Source organism: Elephas maximus, chromosome 12 (genome assembly GCF_024166365.1).
Source record: "Elephas maximus indicus isolate mEleMax1 chromosome 12, mEleMax1 primary haplotype, whole genome shotgun sequence".
Classification (NCBI taxonomy): Eukaryota; Metazoa; Chordata; class Mammalia; order Proboscidea; family Elephantidae; genus Elephas; species Elephas maximus.
Window position 1 is genome coordinate 15,962,336 of NC_064830.1, and position 22,117 is coordinate 15,984,452.

General features: G+C 43.6%; 1 protein-coding gene across 3 annotated transcripts in view; it reads left to right on the forward strand.

Moving 5' to 3' along the window:
* The first annotated feature begins 292 nt into the window (after positions 1-292).
* The window catches only part of RNF144A (ring finger protein 144A), a 153,011-nt gene continuing 131,186 nt past the window's right edge, over positions 293-22,117 (forward strand). For all 3 annotated transcript variants that reach the window (XM_049904883.1, XM_049904882.1, XM_049904885.1), the window contains exon 1: positions 293-380. The gene's annotated coding sequence lies outside the window, so the exon portion shown is untranslated. The remainder of the gene's footprint in view (positions 381-22,117) is intronic.

Genomic DNA, 22,117 nt, shown 5'->3' on the forward strand with positions numbered 1-22,117 from the left:
CCGCCCAGGGCGGGGGCCTTGGCCCTTTTCAAAGGGAAACGGCTACCTCCAACGTTTCCCAGCGTCTTTGTGTGCCGATTAGCGGCCCCCACCTCTCGCGCCGCAGATCCTCCCCTCCCCTCGCTGGCTTTGCAAAAAAGGGGTGGAGGGTGGGGATGAAATAAAGAGCAGCAGCCTTGCGTGGCTCAGGGCTGGCTGCGCGGGGCGCGCGTGGAGGCGGCGGCAGCAGCACCGCGGGAGCAGGCGCCGGGCCGCGCGCACCCGGGCAAAGCCGTCGGAGCCCCGCGCTGTCGCCGCGGCCGAGGAGCCGAAGCCGGGCTGCTTCCGAGAGCCCTGGCGGTAGCAGACCCGAGGAAGCCGCCGCACGGCGCCGGGACCAGGTAGGATGACGCGAGCGCGTCCCCTTTGTGTCGGCATCGGGAGCCGGACCCAGCGGGAAGGAGGGATGTGGCTTTGTGGACCCGGCCTTCTGGGGCTCCCGCTGCCGCCGTGTGCCCAGCCCTGGTCCTCCCGAGTCCACATCTCGGAATCCACTGCGTGGCCGGAGCCGCTGGCCCGGGGCGCTGGGATCGTGGGGGGGCTGGAGGCGGGTGGAAGGTCTTTGAGGCGGGGACTCGCTGTCTCCGCGCAGACCTCCACCCTGACCCTTCGGTGGTCCGCTTGGGCTTGCATTCGCGCCTCAGAGCCGTGACCACTTTGAGAACCACGGATCCACCCCGCCGTCCACCCACCCCTAGCCTGGGCGCCAGTTTGCAGCGATGCGCCTCTCAGCGCTCCCGCGCTAGGGTCCGGCTGGCGAGTTGGCGCGCAGAGTGCCCTCTCTTTGTTGAAGGGCCCCGCCCGCAGGCCCCAGAGCTGGAGGCATCGGGTCCGCGCTAAGTCTTCCAAAAGGGTGGACCCAGCCGAGAGGGAGGAAGAGGCGGGGAAGGTCAGGGCTGAGCCAAGTCGGCTAGGGGTACCTCTCGCCCTCCGGCTTTGAACGTCCTCCCCAGGCGCCTACGATGACCATAGCTATCAGCGTCTCTTCCTACCTCCACACCTTTCCCCTACTGGGTGGGTGCGCCCTGCATCTCTTCCCTCATCTGTGCCGCCAGGGCAGTTGGTTGGCCCGGAAGTTCCCTGCAGGTCTTGCAGAGGGTTGGGATGCTGGTGTTACCCCAACCCCACCCTCCAGCAGCTGCTCCCAGCTCTGCTACACGCTAGTTCCCAGCTATTCGTTTGCTTATGCAAGATAAAAAAAGGGATTGCTTAATGGTAATGGGGGGAGGGGTTACTTGTTCTACCTTTTGTTGGGCTTTTTTAAGCCTTCTTATCCTGATCCCAGGACAGGGATCAACTGTCCTGGGATCAAACTCAAAGTTTCCTCCCTCTCTCACTCTATGTCTCTCTCTCTCTGTTCTTGTCTCTCCTGTTTTCCGGTGAATAATTAAATGTATATATATCCACTCAACATGAGTGCCCTGTGCCAGGCCAAATAAGGCCCCAGGGAAGTATCCCAAGTGGGCTCCCGGCTGCAATAAATGCCTGCACTGGAGAGAGACCAAGTGTCTTGCGTTCAACAGTTATGGGAGGCAGTTTCCTGGGAACGCAACGTGAGGGGTGAGGGGGACTTGTATGGGTGAATCGGGGTAGAGGCTGCCCTGAAGGTGAGAGTTTATCGAGCAGATAGAATGTTCATAAATAAAATTCAAGGCAGAAAGTAAGGTGGTACAGATGAAGAGTTGTGGGCAGGAAGGTAAGCACAGTGCTTACTTTGCTTACCAGGTAATCTGTAGTGAACAATTTCACATTTTTTCACCACATCAAAGATTCTGCTTCTAGGTGTGGCTGGCATCTGTCTCTCCCCCAACCTCACAGCACCTTTTTAAATTTTTTAATTTACCAGCCCTGACAGGGACAGATGACCCAGTGAGCAAGGTAAGCACTGGTTTACTTGTGCCTGCTTCCTAAGCAGAGATGTGGTGAAACCCCTGCGAGTGTGATGAAACTCACGTGAAATTGTTCACTAAAGTAAGCACAAGTAAGCCTGTGTTTACCTTGCTTATTGGGTCATCTTCCCCTGACTGTGGAAATTCCAAAGAGGGAGTTCGGGAGAGGCAGGAAGAGAAGGGGGCCAGGGAAGACCCTGTGAGGGAAGTGGTATTTGAATCAAAGACTGAAGGTGGGTCAGATCCAACATGGGGGGAGGGGCAGGAGTACCCCAAGTGGAGGGAACTAGCAGAGCAAAAGAAAGGGAGGAAAACACCAGCATACACCAGTGAACGTTGCCTTGGAGCCCAGTTGTTTTTTTACCAAATGTTTGCTTGATTGTGTTCTCTTCCACAGTACTGAGAGAAGTGACCTTGTGTTTTTCTGTTTTCTAGTGCCTTTTTAATCTTTATTCTAAATGTATTTTAATGAGTGGGGAGGAAATAATGGCTACAGAGGTCGGATTGGGATAAGTCATGAAGCCTTCAGAGTGATTGTTTCAATTGGGAAAGGACCAGGCATGGCTCAATGTATGGAGCCTGGGCTTCAGAGTCGGACACGCACTTGGCCTTGGCTTCCACCTTTATCACTTGCCAAAGGGGCCACACGTGATTTGAAGACCACTTGAGAAATTGGGATGCAGATAACCTAATTTTAATAGGATGCAAACTTTGCAGATCCAGCACAATTTGAGTTTTGAAATTTATGGCGTTGCAGAGGGCCTGAACCCAGTGCCCGTACCCGTACAAGGGAATAGATGGAGCCCAATTCAGAAGCTCAGCGGGAGGGGGACAAATCTGCAGTCATGGAGTGAATCATGAGACAATGCCAGGGAGGTTTGGAAAACCTGGGGAGCACTTTGAGATTTATATATTTTATAAATGTACGCCAGCACGCTCCAGTCTGATGGTTTAATTCCTGTAGGGAAATCTTTATTAGAGTGTGGTGATGTGGGTTCATGAAAGGCCCTTAGAGCTTACTTAATTAAAACTGCTGAGGTTCAGGGTGGTGAATGTGCCACACAGCCAGGCAGTGGCAGGGTCAAAAACTAGGACCTGTGTTGCCTGACCCTTAGAACACTACTTTTTCCACCGTGGTTGACAGTTTAGACCCATTGTGGACCTTGTTCAAACCTCTTCCCTCTTTGGAACTTTTCTCTCTGGTAGTAGTTGCAGGGAAAGAGAATGTGTCCTCATGGATTGAGAATTACAGATCTAGGTGGGTTACTATAGATCAGAGTTACTACAGGCAGAGGCCATGAGTCCCAGGCCTCACAAAGTGTTTGTGGCTGATCTCAGTCTGGCATCAGCTTTTCAGCTCTCTCTGGTGTTCTTTCTTCTTTACTGCACTTGAAATAGAGGTGATGGAGGCATATTAGCTTACCTGGGAGTCTGGTGGTCTGGGACAACACAGGATGATATTAAGCCCTCAGACACTTCTAGGGCATCTGAACAAGCAAGGAACCTCCCTGGCTTCCTGGGTGGGGGATATCAGAGGGAGCCAAGAGGTTATGAATTGAATTGGATGCCCTTAAAAAAAAAAAAAAAATTTTTTTTTTTTTTTTAGGGAAGATGGACCCTCTCCATGTTCACTCTAAGTAACTTCCTGTATTTGAGGTCCAAGGACTGAGATGAAGGTGACTTTCTTTCCTTTAAGATGAGAGAAGTCATTTGAGATCGTTTCAGTGACCAGCCTCCTCTCTCCTTGGTTTCTGTATTACTGATACACATGAACACCTTTCCTTAATTAGATGAAGAAATTAAATTGAAGCAACTGTTAACATACCTGCTGGGTGTTAGGTTCGAAGGACACAGTGTGTACAGCTTCCTGAACCAGCTCTTTGACCTTGGGCAAGTGTCTTAACCTCCTTGAATGGACCCAGTTTCTTCAACTATAAAGTTGAGGCATTGGCCTAAATGATTCTGACGGTCCAGAAATAAAAACATGCAGCCTTAATGATATTTTCCAGGGGATCAGTAGTGTAGGAGTACTTACCAAATACAACCATTTGCAAGGATTTTTGCAAAAACGTTAAAAAAAAAAAAAAAACTTTCAGAAGAATGACTTTTTTCAAAGATGATATGCTGGGAGATGTGGCTTTGAAGAGGGTGGTTCCTCGGTGATAAGAGTCGCTGTCTTTCATTACTTGAATCTAAAACCTGAATTAGAACATGCTTTCTGAATGTCCTATAGACACTGGGAGTAGGGTGTTCCAATAGGAGCAAGTTTACAAGCTGGGCGCAATGTTATAGACAAAAATATATTCCTTGTTATGAGCCCAAGAGACAGAAAGGACCACATAAACCAGAGACTACATCAGCCTGAGACCAGAAGAACTCAGCCTGAGACCGGAAGAACTAGATGGTACCCGGCTACAACTGAGGACTGCCCTGGCAGGGAATACAACAGAGAACCCCTGAGGGAGCAGGAGAGGAGTGGGATGCAGACCCCAAATTCTTGTAAAAAGACCAGACTTAATGGTCTGACTGACACTAGAAGGACCCCGGAGGCCATGGTCCCCAGACCTTCTATTAGCCTAGGACAAGAACCATTCCCAAAGCCAACTCTTCAGACAGGGATTGGACTGGAGTATGGAATAGTAAATGATACTGGTGAAGAGTAAGCATCTTGGATCAAGTAGACATATGAGACTATGTGGGCAGCTCCTGTCTGGAGAAGAGATGAGGGGGCAGAGGGAGTCAGAAGCTGGCCAAACAAACACGAAAACAGAAAGTGGAGAGAAGGAGTGTGCTGTCTCATTAGAGGGAGAGCAACTAGGAGTATATAGCAAGGTGCTTATAAGTTTTTGTTTGAGAGACTGACTTGGTTTGTAAACACTCACTTAAAGCACAATAAAAATTAAAAAAAATATACGTTCCTTGGTTGGATGAAGAAGTGTGTCAACCAATAGTTTGTAATCTCATATGTTGGGTAGAGTCACTATGAGTCAGTCAACTCAATGGCAAAGGGTTTGGTTTTTTTTGTTGTTGTTGTTGTTTTAAATATGTTGCATTGGGGTTAGAAGAAATAATAGTTAATATTCAATGAGTGTTTACCATGTACTAGGCACTGTTCTTAAGGGCTTTGCATGGATTATTGATACAATATTTATAACAGCCCCATACTATAGATGTTGTTACTGTCCTCAATTTAGGGAAGAGGGAAGTGAAGCAAAGAGAAGTTAATGATTTAGTCCAGAGTCACACTTAGAGTAAATGAAAAACCCTGGCTTTGAACTCAGAGCCTTGCAGAAAATGATATATTCCATGGCCTTGAAGAGCCTACACTTCAAGGAGGGAAGCAGAAACAAAAGATTATTTCAACAGGGTGTTAATGAAGTAGCTGAGGTGTACAGAGTGCAGTGGGGTGAGCTGGAGGCACCTGATTCAGCCTGGGGTGGTAAGGGGTCAGTTGGAGCGGATGATGCTTGAGCTGGGACTTGAGGGATGGGTTGGAGTTAGCCAGACACATTGGATTGTCTTTGTGGGCCTGAGAATAAATAGCACGGAGCCACCTGGGGTGCACAGGGAAATTATAACCAGCACGATGTGACCAAAGTGAGCCCTAGCTGCTTTGCCACTGGCCATGTTCAATGGCAGCTTGGGTGTTTTTGAGAGCAGTTCTAACTGAAATTCCTAGGTGTAACAGCATGGCCTTCTTTTCTGGTATCTTCTGGAAGATTCCACCAATGCAGGAGTTTTTTGTTGTTTAGTTTTGGAGGCTCTTTCCCTGTAAGTATTTTCTCCATGTCCCTTCCTAGCCCTCAAGTTCTTCTTGATAAAGGGACACAAGGAGAGAAGAGAGTTCAGGGAAAGATCAGAGGATCTGTTTGCAGAAGCTGTTGTTTTTAAAGTTAAGGAACATTATTCTTCTCTATTCAGAGTCACTTGACCTAGGCTGGTATGTTTTTTCCTTGACATATAGCAGCCGGTGGAGTCCCTGGGTGGAAACAGTTAATGTACTTGACTGCTAACTGAAAGGTTGGTGGTTCAAGTCAACCCAGAGGCACCTCAGAAGAAGGGCTTGGAGAACTACTTCCAAAAAATCAGCCATCAAAAACCCTGTGGAGCACAGTTCTTCTCTTACACACGTGGAGTCAGAACTGACTCTACGTCAATGGGTGTGGTTTGCTGGTTTATAGCAGCCTGTGGCCTACAATTGAGAACTTCTGTGCTAGAAGTAAGCCAGAGTGAAGCGAAGTGTCAGTACAGTCTTAGTAACTTCTGCTCATACCAATACAGCTTTGTGGGCAGCAATTATAGGAAAGAGGTCTGTTGGAGCAGAGAGGAGGAGTTCCGACTTCAGAAAGTGAATATTGACAGTGGCTCTCTCAGTTGGGTTATTGGTTCATTAGAATTTCGTAGTTGTCCTTACTAAGAACCTGTGCGCCTCTTACAACACGGTTTTCCTGGGAATATTTTTTAGACTTCCAAAAGACCATTTTTCAAGCAATCCTTGGGAACATGGCATGTTTGATGTTGGGGGTGATCTGTATATTAAAGTTACTTAGAAGTGGGATTCTTCAGAATGTGGCAAACTATATAATGTCTTAGACATCCACTGAACTCCTGTAAGACATTCAAACAGCTAGGGACCCATCATTTTATGTTTCCCTGAATTTAGGACATAGCTGGCCAGGAAGTGGTTTGGTTTTAAGAGTCCTTCTTACTCGCCCTCTATTAATGGGACTCTTCCCCTTGTCTACAGGCTCTACCACATTTCTTGGGGATATGATATTTGGGCAGGACAGACCCTTAGGTTTCCACTCCACCTGCCCAACTCTTGCTGTCCTCTCCCTTCCCCCTACTGGGTTTACCCAATTCCCTGAAGGAAAAGAAGTCTACTGGACAGAGAGGCTGCCACTCTTTCCCAGGTCACCCTGTTCAACTAGTGGGTGGTGGGAAATTGCCTCCCCTCACAGAACACTCACAGATCTGTGCCTCAGGTGATCTCTTTTTCCTCAAATGTTAAAATAGCCATTTAAATAGCTATGTCCTGAAGCCAGAATTAATGCAAATATTTTTAACTTTTGGGGGGACTCTTTGTGTTGATCCCACTGGTGTCCGTCATCGTTTTGTACTCTTAGCCCTTGTCACTTCCCTACTCAGATGCCTTCAATGACTCCCCATTGCTTGTTAATTAAAGTGTGTGCCCCATGGTTTAGCTTTCAAGATTCTTTATCCAACTTGTCTCTTCAGGGCTAATCCCTGAACAGCCTCTGAGCTTACAACCTAGAATGTTCTTCTACCATCTTCATGTGCGAAATTCCTAATAACCCTTCAAGCTTCAGTGCAAATGTTTCCTTTTTCTTAAAGCTCTGGAATCATTGATGTGGGTGACTGTAGAGGTCAACCGACATTTGACAGATGAGAACATGGAGGTCACAGAACAAAGCGGAGAAGTGAATTGCAGACCCAGGACTCAAGCCAGGCCTCTTCACTCCCAGGCTCATGCTTGCCTTTGCTCCTGTTCCCAAGCTCCCACGTGTTCCCATAGCAACTTCTTTTCTGAACCTGTAATTGCATGTATTACACTCAACTTAATTTTAGTGATTCACGTTGTCGCTGTTAGATGCCATCGAGTCTGTTCCAGCTCATAGCGACCGTATGTACCACAGAACGAAACACTGCCTGGTCTTGCGCCATCCTTACAATTGTTGTTATGCTTGAGCCCATTGTTGCAGCCACTGTGTCAATCCATCTTGTTGAGGGTCTTCCTCTTTTCTGCTGACCCTGTACTTTACCAAGCATGATGTCCTTCTCCCGGGACTGATCCCTTCTGATAACATGTTCAAAGTATGTAAGACACAGCCTTGCCATCCTTGCTTCTAAAGAACATTCTGATTGTACTTCTTCCAAGACAGATTTGTTCATTCTTTTGGCAGTCCATGGTACATTCAATATTCTTCACCAACACCACAATTCAAAGGAGTCGGTTCTTCTTGGGTCTTCCTTATTCATTGTCCAGCTTTCACATGCATATGATGCAATTCAAAATACCATGGCTTGGGTCAGGCGCACCTTAGTCTTCAGGGTGACATCTTTGCTTTTCAACACTTTAAAGAGGTCGTTTGCAGTAGATTTGCCCAATGCAACGCGTCTTTTGATTTCTTGACTGCTGCTTCCATGGGTATTGATTGTGGAGCTAAGTAAAAAGAAATCCTTGACAACTTCAATCTTTTTTCCATTTATCATGATGTGGCTTATTAGTCCACTTGTGAGGATTTTTGTTTTCTTTGTGTTGAGGTGTAATCCAAACTGAAGGCTGTGGTCTTTGATCTTCATCAGCAAGTGCTTCAGGTCACTTTCAGCAAGCAAGGTGGTGTGTCATCTGAATAACACAGGTTGTTAGTAAGTCTTCCTCCTATCTTGATGCCCCATTCTTCATATAGTCCAGCTTCTCAGATTAATCACTCAGGATACAGATTAAATAGGTATGGTGAAAGGCTACAACCATGACGCACACCTTTCCTGACTTTAAACCAATCAGTATCCCCTTGTTCTGTCCGAACAACTGCCCTTGATCTGTGTAAAGGTTACTCATGAGCACAATTAAGTGTTCGGGAATTCCCATTCTTTTCAGCGTTACCCATAATTCGTAATGATCCACACAGTCGAATGCCTTTGCATAATCAATAAAACACAGGTAAACATCCTTCTGGTATTCTCAGCTGTCAGCCAGGATCCATCTGACATCAGCAATGATATCCCTGGTTCCACATCCTCTTCTGAAACCAGCCTGAATTTCTGGCAGTTCCCTGTCGATATACTGCTGTAGCCGCTTTTGAATGATCTTTAGCAAAATTTTGCTTGGATGGGTTATTAATGATACTATTCGATAATATCCGCATTTGATTGGATCATCTTTCTTAATTTTTTTTCTTGGGAATAGGCATAAATATGGGTCTCTTCCAGTGGCTAATGGATCTGTCTTATTTCCCCTACTAAAGTATAAACTCTGGAAGGGTGGGAACCTATTCATTTTGTGTTCCCTCTGTGCACAGCATCATACTCTTTCTAATTGAATTTTTGTTAAATGATTGAATGTAATATGGAGAAACCTGACTCAAGGAGGAAACCTTGGGCAAATTAACAGTAAAGAAATGGAATTAGAGCTTCAGTTCTGAATGTTCTGAGAATATGAGAGTGCTCCCTTTGAAAAGGTCAGATCACATAGCAATACACCAGAGACTGTAAGAAGTCGAATGCAAAGCAAGTATGGATATTTGCTTGGGTTCTGGAGTGAAGACGGAAGAATGTATCTCTGGTGGCATAGAATGAGAGGAAGTCCTTGAAAATCCTAGGAACCCAGGTCTGTAAATTATAGATAATGCCAACTCCAATATAAGATCCCTTTCCTGACCCACTGGACAAGACCCTTAGAGGCCACCTACATTTTCCGCCTCTGGGGTCTATTTGATGGAGCCCTGGTGGCGCAGTGGTTAAGAGCTACAGCGAGCTACAGCTGCTAACCAAAAGGTCGGCAGTTCAAATCCACCAGCCACTCCTTGGAAACCCTCTGGGGCAGTTCTACTTTGTCCTGTAGCGTCGCTATGAGTCGGAATCCCCTTGATGGCATCGGTTTTTTTAATTATTATTATTTTAACGAGATGGTGTATCCTGTAGGGGCACATGTGTCCCAACAACTTACAAGAGTCTACAGGGACAAAAGTGTCCCATAAACCAGTGGGATGTATGCATCCCACCAATCCTAACCACCTATGGTCCAGAGGGACACATTCAACTGAGATTCACTCAATGATTCAGCATGCATTCCGTTAATGAAAAACAATTTTATCAACAAGAAATTTAAAGTGAAAAAGAATTCTGTCATGAAAGGGATAACAGATGATGAGACTTTTACTGACTACCTGCTGGGCGCTCATGTCGTGTGAGGCACTTGGTGATGGAGATGAGGAATGAGAAGTGGCCCTTGGCCTGTGATGCTCATAGCCTAGTGAAGGCAGACAAGGTCATGAGGCGATGGGCATGAACAAGTGCCAGAAGGTGCTTGTCTAAGTATGTGTTATGGGGACTCTGGTGAGAGAGATGATCAGCGGAAACTGGAGTGGATGTGGGCAGAATTTAAGAGCTGAAGGAGAGAGAAAATGAGGGTACTTGCCATGCAGGGAGAGAAGGGAGTATAGAGGCAAAGGTTTGAGGCCAGGCAGGATTGGATCTTGAGGATGCTGAGGAGACAAAGATGATGGAAAGACAAGAAGGACCAAAAGAGGGAGTTGGGGCTTTGTTACCCTTATAGGTTTGGAACTTTCTAATGAAGGACTGGAGTGCTTTAGCTGAAGAGGTAATTAGAGTTCCTTGAGAGAGTGTTTTCCCGGTAAATGCACTGAGGGCCGTAGCTCATGTGATTCTTCTAATACAAGAATTGAAGAACAGGAACTGCTAAATATACTATAAAGAGCATGAAGAATGATTCATAGCATTAAATCTATTCTCGGTCTCTTGAGGAATACATTGTCTTGAGTGACTTATGTTCTGTGGTACCAATTGTGCATTTAAAATGTAATATGTTGGGAGTGTGTGCTCCAAGGGAACCTTTGCTTTGGGAAGCGTGAAAGTTTGCAGAAACCTTGGGGACCAGTTGTTTCTTTGAGAACATAAAGAAGCAGTCCCATAAATTAATTTTATCTGACAGTCCCAATTGCCACATAGTCCGTTTTTTTTTTTACTGTTTGGTAGGGTGTGTGCTGGTGCGCAGTAGTCCTAGGACAATGGAATAAAAAGAAGGTCCAGAACTCTTTTAAGAGTTGGTGCTTCAGGACCAGAAATGTGTTGGCTACAAATGTACATATATCTTCTGAATCACTTAGCAGTGGTAAGACTGACATTGTCCCAGGTTGGGATGAGACAGAGCTGGGTATCTGTGCCCAGAGTTCGCAGTTCCTTCTCTCTTCTTTATGTCTCAATGAAACATTAGCCATGGACCGGGAGAATTGAGACAGTCTGGTACTGGGAGGCCAGTGGAATGGTGGAATAGGGACAGATGGATGTATTGGGGCGGGGGAGGTATCTTTAGTCCAGCAGTTTGTAGGAGTCTAAGAAATGGCCTCTGTTTCGGTGTATGTACCTCCTCCCTTCCTCCCCTTAATCTTGCGTTCTGCTATCTTCATTACTTCCATCTCCTGATCATGCACAGAGACACAACTGGCCAGATGTTAGTGTAGAATTTCACATTGATCCAAGGACAAAAAAAAAAAAAAACCCATTGCTGTCGAGTCCGTTCTGCTTCATAGTGACCCTGTAGGACAGAGTAGAGCTGCCCCATAGGGTGGATTCGAACTGCCAATCTTTTAGTCAGGAGCCTGAGCTCTTAACCACTGTACCACCAGGGCCCCCAAGGACAAAAGTAGGCAGGAAACTCAGAATGTAATGTGAGCGGATCACATGTGAAGGGGCAGGTGGGGCGAGTAGGAGGAGATCCAGAATCCAGGTAGATGGGAAAGTCTGCTCGAGGCACAGTGATCCAAGAAGCATGGTACCAGTGGTTCTCAGGGCAAAGTCTTCATCAGGCTGCCGCTAGTCTCAAAAATATCGATGAGGACGAGCCAAGAAAGGTGAATAGACAAGTGACTATGCCTGACTGAAGATATTGTGGGAGAAAAAATACAGGTTTTGGAGTCAGATAGTTGGGAGAAATGTTCATGTGCCTTAGGCATGGTATTTAAATTTTCGAGCCCACCATTTACCAGTATCTGGCAATATATGTTTGGCCAACAACAGAATACCTTAACAAGGTGTTAAACAAATAGGTTTCTATATTCTCCATTACAAGGCATTAGAGGTAGGTTGTTGTTGGCATTGGTTCAGTTAATCTGTGATGTCACTGAGAATCCAGGATCTTCTTTTCTTTTTTGCTCCAACATCCTTAGCGTGTTATCCTTTGCCCTCATGCTCGTTACCCTGTGGTCCAGGGTGGCTCTCCACGGCTGTGTTTAAGGTAGCGAGAAAGTTGAGTGGAAGTTGGTGCCCACTATATCTGTCCTTTTTTATCAGGAGTAAGTTTTCCCGAAAACACTCCAGCGGACTTTGTTTATGGCTCATTGTGTGACAACCTCTAGGAGCGAGAGAAGTTGAGAAAGTGAGAAGCTACAAGAGCGGTGAGGGAGGTTCTTGAGAGAATAGACAAGATAACGCTTATATAAAATACCTAGAATAGTGCTTGACCATAGTCGGTTTTGATAAAATTTCTCTTCCTTCTCTTACTTGCTCTTTGAAAAGCAAGAATCCATCTTTGGATGAGGTCCAGCTCAACGTGCGTGTGGCTTAAGTGCTCTTGGTATAAGGCCAATATATAAGTTCAAGTACACCTATGTCTTTCATGAGTGTGCGTGCTTTTGGATATGCTCAGCCCAGCAAATCACAATCCTGTCTTGTTCAGTTTTGTATCTCTAGCAAATGGCAGAGTGCCTGGTACACAGTAGGTACTCAATGAATATTTGTTCAACTGAGTATGCATATTTTCCCTTCAGAGAAATTAGAGTCCATAAATAACCATATCCATTCATTCTTTTGTTCATTGATTCATTCATTGAGCAAAAACTGCTAGTCACCGGGGAATACAGAGCAAATTAATGAATATACAGTAAGGGTGAGTAAATGCAGAGAGGAAGGTAAAGAAGGGCTGGTGAGGCGTTTCAGGAACAACATAGAATATGGCATTCTGTCATCAACAGGACAGGTATGAATCTTCTAAAGTTGTTGAGTTGGTGGCGCCAAAGGTTAAGCACTCAGCTAAGATCCAAAAGGCTGGTGGTTCAAAACCACCCTGAGGCACCTTGGGAGACAGATCTGGTGATCTGTTTCCAAAAGGTCACAGCCTTGAAAGCCCTATGGAGTAGTCAGTCCTATTCTGCACACGTGGGGTCTCTATGAGTTGGAACTGACTTGACGGCAACTAACAACAGCCAATTTCACCCTAGCAAAAAAAATCAGTCGGGACCCATAAGAATCGTTTTTCATTAAGCGATCTCGCTCATTCTTTATTTCTCCTCTTTGTGAAATAGCTTAAAATTTAAGGTGCAGTATTTTTATTTTATTTTTTTTGCTGTGCTTTAGGTAAAAGTTTATGGTTCCAGTTAGTTTCTCATACAAAAATTTAGACACACATTGTTATGTGACCCTAGTTGCTCTCCCTATAATGTGACAGCACACTCCTCCTTTCCACCCCGGATTTCCTGTGTCCATTCAAGCAGCTTCTATCCCTTTCTGCCTTCTCATCTCGCCTCTGGACAGAAGCTGCCCATTTAGTCTCATGTATCTACTTGAGCTAAGAAGCACTCTCTTCACGAGTACCATTTTTTACGTTATAGCCCAGCCTAGTCTTTGTCTGAAGAGTTGGGTTCAGGAATGGTTTCAGTTCTGGTCTAATAGAGAGTCCAGGTGCCATGTCTTTCAGCGTCCCTCCAGTCTCAGTCAGACCATAAGTCTGGTCTTTTTCGTAGAGTTTTGAGTTCTGCACCCCACTTTTCCCCTGCTCTGTCAGGGATTCTCTGTTGTGTTCCCCGTCAGGGTGGTCATTGGTGGTAGCCAGGCACCAAGGTGCAGTGTTTTTAATATACTGAATAAATATTTATTGAGCCCTCACTCTCAGCCAGATACTGTGGTATGAAGAGTAGAAAAACATGGATAAGACTCAGAAGAAACTTTTCAGTTTGTCCTGAAATGAATGCTTGATTCCTGCCAGCGGTTTGGCCACCGGCATTAGCAGAAGGGAGTGTTTCTTTTTGGTTAATACTTAAATCTCTCCCCGGACTCCATTCCTCCGTGGCCCACAGCCACTGCTTCCTTGACAGTGACCTTGTTTCCTCTCAGCTCCTGGCCACGTGCATCCAGTCTATCCTTTCTTCAGGATGACTTGCTCAGTGGTGCCTGGAATGGCCTTGAGCAGTGTTCCTCTGGTCTGGCAGATAAGGCCCCTCTCTCAAGGACTTTTTATCTGAGGAGGGCAGGACTTCTCCCTTGTGCAATAGGAACAAACCAAAAGCAGACAGGCACAGAGGAAGTTGAAGGATCTAGAGCTGTGTTGTTCGGCGTGGTGGACACTGGCCACATAGGACTATGAGAGTTTGAAATGTGGCCAATACAAGTTGATACTGGTTGTAAGTGTAGAAAACACACTGGATGTCAAAGATCTAGTATGAAAAACAGAATGTAAAATATCTCATTAATAATTCCTTTGTACTGATTGTGTGTTAAATGATTTCAATGACCATTTCAGTGAAATGATATTTAGTATTCATCAGTTGCAGGCCAGTGGATTGATTCTGACTCACAGGGACCCCATGTGTGTCAGTAGAACCGTGCTCCATAGGCTTTTGAATGGCTGATTTTTCAGAAGCAGATCGCCAGACCCGCTTCAGAATTGTTTCTGGGTAGACTCAAACCACCAACCTTTTGTTTTAGCATCTACGCACTTAACTGTGTACATCATCTAGGGACCCCATATTCTGTATAACCAAAACCAAACCCAACGCACTGCCGTTGAGTCAATTTTGACTCATAGCGACCGTATAGGACAGAGTAGAACTGCCCCATAGGGTTGCCAAGGAGCACTTGGGGGATTCGAACTGCCAGCCTTTCGGTTAGCAGCCGTAGCTCTTAACCAGTACGCCACTAGGATTTCCTGTATTTTGTATATTGAGTTAGATAAAATGTATTAAAATTAACTTCATCTTTTTTTTTTTTTTACTTATTTTGAATGTGGCTACAACAACATTTAAAATTGCATATGTGGTTTGCACTGTATTTCTTTGAACTGCTCTATTGCCTATCCAGAGGCATTTGGAGAACTATTTTCTTGGAAGTTAACAGGTCTTTTGACCACTTCTATTCTCCTCTGGAGCCCTGGTGGCACAGTGGTTAACTCAGCTGCTAACCAAAAGGTCACCAGTTCGAATCCACCAGCTGCTCCTTGGACAACGCTAAGGGGCAGTTCTCCTCTGTCCTATAGGGTCGCTGTGAGTTGGAGTTGACTCAACGGCAGCAGGTCTAATCTTCCTCTAGCGAGCTTGTCTGCCTTGGGACCCAAGATAACCAGTATAGATGGGGCCCTATAGAGGCATCCCTGGCCCCTGGTTTGTGCTGTATCTGCACTATTTCTAGACACATTTTTTGTTTAGTTGTGGTTGTTTCAAATTCCCTGCTCAACTTATGCTGATTTGGGCACCCCTCTTCTCTGCAGCCTGTATTATTCAAATTCAGGTTCTCAAGGTCTTGGACTTTTTTTTTTTTCTTTTAATGTGTAAAACGAAGGGCTTGGGTTAGATGAGCTTAACATTTTTTCTTACAGAACTTCTTGTTCACAGAAATCTACTTTTACTTTAATCTCCATAGGGGATTAATTGCCACAGGTCCTTGTAGTTTTTCCTTTGAGTCTACCTTGAAGCCATTTTTCCATTGAATCTCACACAGAGCTACCAGCATTTGTCCTTAAACATCGGCATTCTCCCTACCTTCAAGGATCAAGTCCAATGCTATCCACCATATATGACACATATTAGATGCCCAGTGAAGATTTCTTGAGAGAAATCTCTCCTATACCTGCTTCCTCTCTAAATCCTACCATGTGCACCCTGGCCTATGTCAACCTCTGCTCAGTCTCAGAATACCAAATTATGTTGCCCACTGGCTAGCCAGCTCCCTCACCCGAATATGCTTCCTCTCTAGACGCAACTCTGCGGTGCTCCTAACCTCAGTTCTGGCAACACTGCTTTCCTTGTTTGCATCCTTGCTTGGAGCATTTTTATAGCTGCCCGAGAATTTTCTACTGCCTTGTGGACATGTGTGGCTTTGACTGGCCTGTTTCATTATCCAGCCTGTTTTCCATGGCTGGCAGTAATTCCTGCTTTTACCTGACTTACTCTCATGATTCTGCACATTCCAGTCTATCCCCGTGCTCACATCCTCTGCTTTTTCCTGCATCTCAGCCTTCCCTCAGGTTTTCCTGACACAGTATGGTGCCTTCTCGAAGTATCAAATACTGGCGCAGACTGTAATGCCCTCTTCTCGCCATTTCCAGGGAGCTCTGCATGGCTCCTGTAGGCTTGGTCAGTTTCCCTGAGCTTCCCTGGCGTTTTGTGGATGACATGAAATTAAATCAGGGTCTTTTTACTTGTTGAATACTTCAGGGATGGTACCAAGGGCCTATGAGGTTTGCAAAACTGAGTATTTTCAGAACATGAAAACAAGTATTAGCTATCAGGAATTGAAAAAGCAAGCAAACAACAACAAAAACACCTTCAGAATTGATGCTGATACATACATACATCAGGTAATGTCAACAAAATACAACTGTCAGTTAGTCAACTGGAACTCAGCTCATGGTGATTTCGAGGTCATATTTAATCTGAGATCCTGTTTGGCGTGATATGAGGTGGAGCTCCCATTCTTTTGTTCTCTTTCCAACCCGCCTTGACATGACAGGTCAGACTGGGACTTTGACATTTATTTGTAACACATAGAATGAAGTTGTGGCAAGGGGCTCTTGGAAGAAAGGGAATTTGTGTCTTACTTGTTTCTGAATTCTCAGCAAAAGACCAGGTAGACTTAATGTCAGTGCGCTAAACTTTTTTTTTTTTAATACACTTTATTTTTTTTAGAGCCATGTTAGGTTTACAGAAAATTGTGTAGAAGTAGAGAGCTTCCCCATATATCCCGCCTTCCCTTCTCAGTGTGCTAAACGTTTCACTAAACTCAGCACTTTTTTTTTTTAAACATCCTGCCTGAAGGTTTATTTGTTTATTTTTCCTGAAACACCAACTTAAGGTACATTTTAAAACCACTTGTGTCTATAAACTGACCCCAAATAGCAAAAACCCTCACCTGAGCTGCTAATAAAAATAATCATCCGGATCTACAGAAGTAGTTAGTGTGAGTATAGTTTAAATTTTGTGTGACTCTTGTCTTATGTTGACTCTGTGTGTGTCTTCCACACGCTGGTTATCTAGAAATCAGTCTAGTTACAATCTAGCTAACATGACCTGAAAACAAATATCTTGGACAGTTAGGAAAGTTTTTCTTGGTAAACGTGATATTATTATTTCTTTTAAACATTTTTCTAAGAGAAATTAGCTAAAAGGAACACTCTCTTTGTATGATGAAGTGTTGAGCAGTTGCCAGAGCAGGAAGCCTGTAAATACAAATCTTGTTGGCTCAGCAGGAAAAATAAATTTCTAGGCCTGACCTGCTGTGGGAAGGGATGGCTTAAGGATAAAGGATTTTTTTTTTTTTTTGCAACTGCATGATTATTTTAGACAGTTGCTCTTTGGGAATACAGCTCAAGGAAATGCTACTAAATGTAGAGAAAAATAAACCCTTTGTACACAAATGCTTCTCTGAGTGTTTTATTTTTAAATAATACCCCCAAATGGAAAATATCTAAATATATTTAAGTAAATATCATGCTCTAATTAGATAAGATTTTTGGAGATTATAGGCATGGGAAAATGTTTATAATATATTCTTAAGTAAAAATAATTATAAGAGAAAATACACGGACAGTGTGACATACAAACAGGGAAATGTGCCTCAGAAAAAAAGTAACAACTCAAGAATTATGACAATTTTATGTTATTTTATTTATTTTTTAATGGTGGTTATATGTCATTTAGGAGGAGGTAGTGTTTTTTTTTTAGTGGTGGTTCTGGTGGTTCAGTGGTAGAATTCTCCTCTTCCATGCAGGAGACCTGGGTTGGATTTCCAGCCGACGTACCTCATGCACAGACGCCTCCCTTAGACCTGTAAGTGGAGGCTTGCATGTTGCTATGATACCGAACAGGTTTCAGCAGAACTTTCAGACTAGTACAGAGTAGGAAGAAAAGGAGGGAGATCTGTTTCTGAAAATCAGACAGCGGAAACCCTAAGGGTCAACGCCGCCCAATCAGCACCCGATCACTGGGTATGGCACAGGACTGGGCAACCTGTGGTTTCTTTGTGCGAGGGGGACCATGAGTTGAAGGCAGCTAACAGCAGCTCAGAGCAACAACATATGTCCTTTTATAATGAAATAAATGATTTAGTTAAAAAAAAAAAAAAAAAACCTTCAGTTGTAAATTCTATCCTCCATGAAACATACCCATAAATTTTATTATTTCATATACAGCAAATAAAAACCTATATCTTAAGTGGACATTTTGCTGCAGTGGACTTGAAGAGAAATGAGTGACAAATTAAAACAGCTACTCCAGCTTTCTTTTTATTATTGTCAGAGTATTATATTTTATTGTTTTTCGCCTTCTCTTTACTTTTAACCTACCTGAGTATTTGTATTTAGAGTGGATTTCTTGTAGACAACACATAGTTGAGTTTTGCTTTTTTTTTTTTTAAAGTATGCTTAAGTGAAAGTTTACAGCTCAAGATGGTTTCTCATACAAAAATTTAGACACACATTGTTATGTGACCCTAGTTGCTCTCCCTATAATGTGACAGCACACTCCTCCTTCCAACCTGGATTTCCTGTGTCCATCTAACCGGCTCCCATCCCTTTCGGCCTTCTCACCTCACCTCCGAACAGGAGCTGCCCATTTAGTCTCTTGTATAATTTTATGTCTTATAGTCCAGCCTATTCTTTGTCTGAAGAGTTGGCTTCGGGAATGGTCTCAGTTCTAGGTTAATGGAGAGTCCAGGGGCCATGTTTTCTGGGGTTTCTCCAGTCTTAGACCATTAAGTCTAGTCCTTTTACTAGAATTTGAGTTCTGTGCCCCACTTTTCTCCTGCTCCGTCAGGGACTCTCTGTTGCCTTCCCTGTCAGGGTGGTCATTGGTGGTAGCTGGGCACCATCTAGTTCTTCTGTTCTCAGGCTGATGGAGTCTCTGGTTTATGCGACCCCTTTGGTCTCTTGGGCTTAATATTTTCCTTGTGTCCTTGGTAGTCTTCATTCTCCTTTGTTCTAGGTGGGTTGGGACCAATTGATGCATCTTAGATGGCCACTTGCTAGCTTTTAATACCCCGGATGCCACTCATCAAAGTGGGATGCATAACATTTTCTTAATAAACTTTGTTATGCCAGTTGAACTAGATGTCCCCTGAAACCATGACCCCCAGACCCCTGCCCCTGCTACACTGTTCCTCGAAGTGTTTAGTTGTGTTCAGGAAACTTCTTAGCTTTTGGTTTAGTCTAGTGGTGCTGACTTCCCCTGTATTGTGTGTTGTCCTTCCCTTCACCTAAAATAACTCGTCTGCTACCTAATAAGTAAACTCCCCTCTCCCTCCCTCTCCAAGCTCGTAACCATCAAAGAAGGTTTTTTTCTGTATTTAAACCTTTTCTCGAGTGCTTATACTAGTGGTCTCATACAATATTTATCCTTCTGCAACTGACTAGTTTCACTCAGCATAATTCCTGCCAGAATCATCCATGTTTTGAGATGTTTCAGGGATTCATCATTGTTCTTTATCATTGCGTAGTATTCCGTTATGCGAATATACCATAATTTGTTTATCCATTCATCCATTGATGGGCAGAGTTTGGCTTTTTTATCGATTCTGAAAATCTTTGTCTTTTAAGTCACATATTTAGATTATTTACTTTTAAAGTGATGGTTGATACAGTTGGATTATAGTTATATATATATTAGAGTTCTATCTTTGTTACTCCCTACCTGCCTTTTTTCCTGCTGCTTTTGGTAATTGAATATTTTATATGATTCCTTTTAACTTCTTTATCAGAATATAAACTATGTTTTAAAATTTAGTGGTTTCCCCAGAGTTTATAAAATGCATGCTTAGGTAATCTAAGTTTTTCTTCAAATAATACTATACCACTTGTGTGGTACAGGTGCCTTATAACAGAGTATTCTCAATTCCTCCCTCCTGTCCCTTGTGACACTGCCATTATTCATCTCACTTATCCATATCCTAATACATTGTTACCGTGATTACTTTAAACAAATACTTATCTTTTAGGTCAATTAAGAATAAGAGAAATATATTAAGACTTCATTTCTCTCCATGACTATATAATATTCCATTGTATGCATGTGCCACATTTTGTTTATCCATTCATCTGTTGATGGACATTTAGGTGGTCTCCACCTTTTGGTTATTGTGAATAATGCTGTAATGAACATTGGTGTTCAAATGTCTGTATTCCTGCTTTTAGCTCTTTTATGTATCCAACATGGATAAACCTTTAAAACATGCTGAGTGAAATAAGTCAGTCTTAAAAGGACAAATATTTTATGATCCCACTGGTATGAAATACCTATAATTAGCAAATGTATAGAGATCAAAGTTGATCAGGTGGCTAGGGGCAGGTGGGAAGAGGAAAGAAGGAGTCATAGCTTAGGGGACAGAGTTTCTATTAAGGGCGATGGAAAAAATTGGAGACAGTGGTGATCATCACACAACACGGTGAACATAATGTCACGGAATTTTACATGCAAAAAATGTTGAAATGGCACAGGTTTGGTTACGTGTATTTGTCCCACAATAAAAAAAAAAAAAAGATTTTATTTTGACATCATTTATTCTTTCTGTGGCACTCTCCTTTATATAGATCAAAGTTTCTGACCAATATCATTTTTCTTCTCCCTGAAAAACTTTTTAACTTTTTTTATAAACATTTCTTGTGATGAATTCCCTGTTTTTCTTTGTCTGAAAAAATATTTCTCCTTCACTTGTAAAGGTCATTTTGCTGGATATGGAATTTGAGTTGTTTTTTTTTTTTAATATGTGTCACTCCACTGTCATTTTATTTAACCCAGTATATAAAAAATACAGAGTCCCTGGATGTTGTTAATGGTTAAGTGCCTAGCTGCTAAACCAAAAGGTTGGCGGTTTGAGTCCACCCAAAAACAATTCTGAAGGAGTGGAACTGCCCCATAGGGTTTCCAAGGATCAGCCGGTGGATTCAAACTGCACACCATTTACTTAGCAGCAGAGCTCTTAACCACTGTGCCACCAGGGCTCCAGTCTTTAGTATTACCTTTATTTATCAATTTTTTATTGATGGCTGGAAATGATGCATTTGGTAACAGGAAGTGAGGTAAATAACCCGTTAGTGTTAGGCTTTATATTAATCTGCCTGTGAGCTGGCTGTGTTTAAGGCTTGTTGTAGCTATCAGTGCCAATGGCTTCCCTTTCCTGTAGTGCCTTTGTTTTTGTCTCCCTGTTGTCTCCAGGCTTCCCTGAGCACTCCTCCTCAGCTGGTATTGGTGCCTTGCAGCTCTTGTAGCTATAGTCCATTAGTTTTATACTGGAGTCCTGTTGGTGTGGTGGTAAGGTGTGGGGGAGGGAAGCATTATATAATCATCTGATTAAATTTCAATATTTTACTGGGCCTGTTTCCCTGGGCTTTGACATTCACGAATGTCTCTTAGCTGTTTTACCACTTATCTTAAGTGAGACAGGAAGGCTAGAGGCTGCTGGAGTTAAATGATTGCCCTTCCTTTAGGCAGGATAAGGCTCTGGTAAGTTCATTTCCCTTGCAGAATAGGCCTTTGATATGTAGAAGGTTCTGGGACTATTTCAAAATGGTTCCTCTTCCTTTCTCCCTATCAGAGCCAGGGGGGAATTTTTCTTGGCTCTTTATTGGAAAAGCTTGGTGAGGTTCCTAGAGGGAAAAAAAAAAAAAAGCTATGAAAATATGGAGTCCCCTGCTGAGACTATGACCCCCAGGAGTTTCTCACTGTCAAGCTGGTTCACATTCAGTTTCTAGCAATTCATCAAAATTGCCATCCAAGTGTTCCTACCACTTAAGGGTTCAGTAGATTCTCCTCATGGTAAGTAGGTCTTGGCTGTGACACTCTGAATTGATTCTCCTGTCACTCCAAATTTGTGGGTGGAAGTTTGCCCTGCAACCCCAGTTCTTTCATGTGTCCAAGAAGTCATTGATTTTTAGTTTGTCAGGCCTTTTCTTAAGGATGAGAGTGATGACTTCCAAACTCTTCACATGCTGGAGCTGAAACTCTCACAATGGTTGTGCCCACATGTGTTATTTTGCCTCTTTCTCACTTTTTTTTAGCTACGTGAAGGCATTGACCATGGCAATGGAGAGGGCATGGATTGAGACAGGGATCTCAGAACTAGCAGTATGGTGCTGGGCAACTTTATGATTCTGGGCCTAAACTTTCTAACCTATAAGTAAAACTGAATGTGCTATATATTCCTTTCCAGCTTTGAATCTAATATTTTGT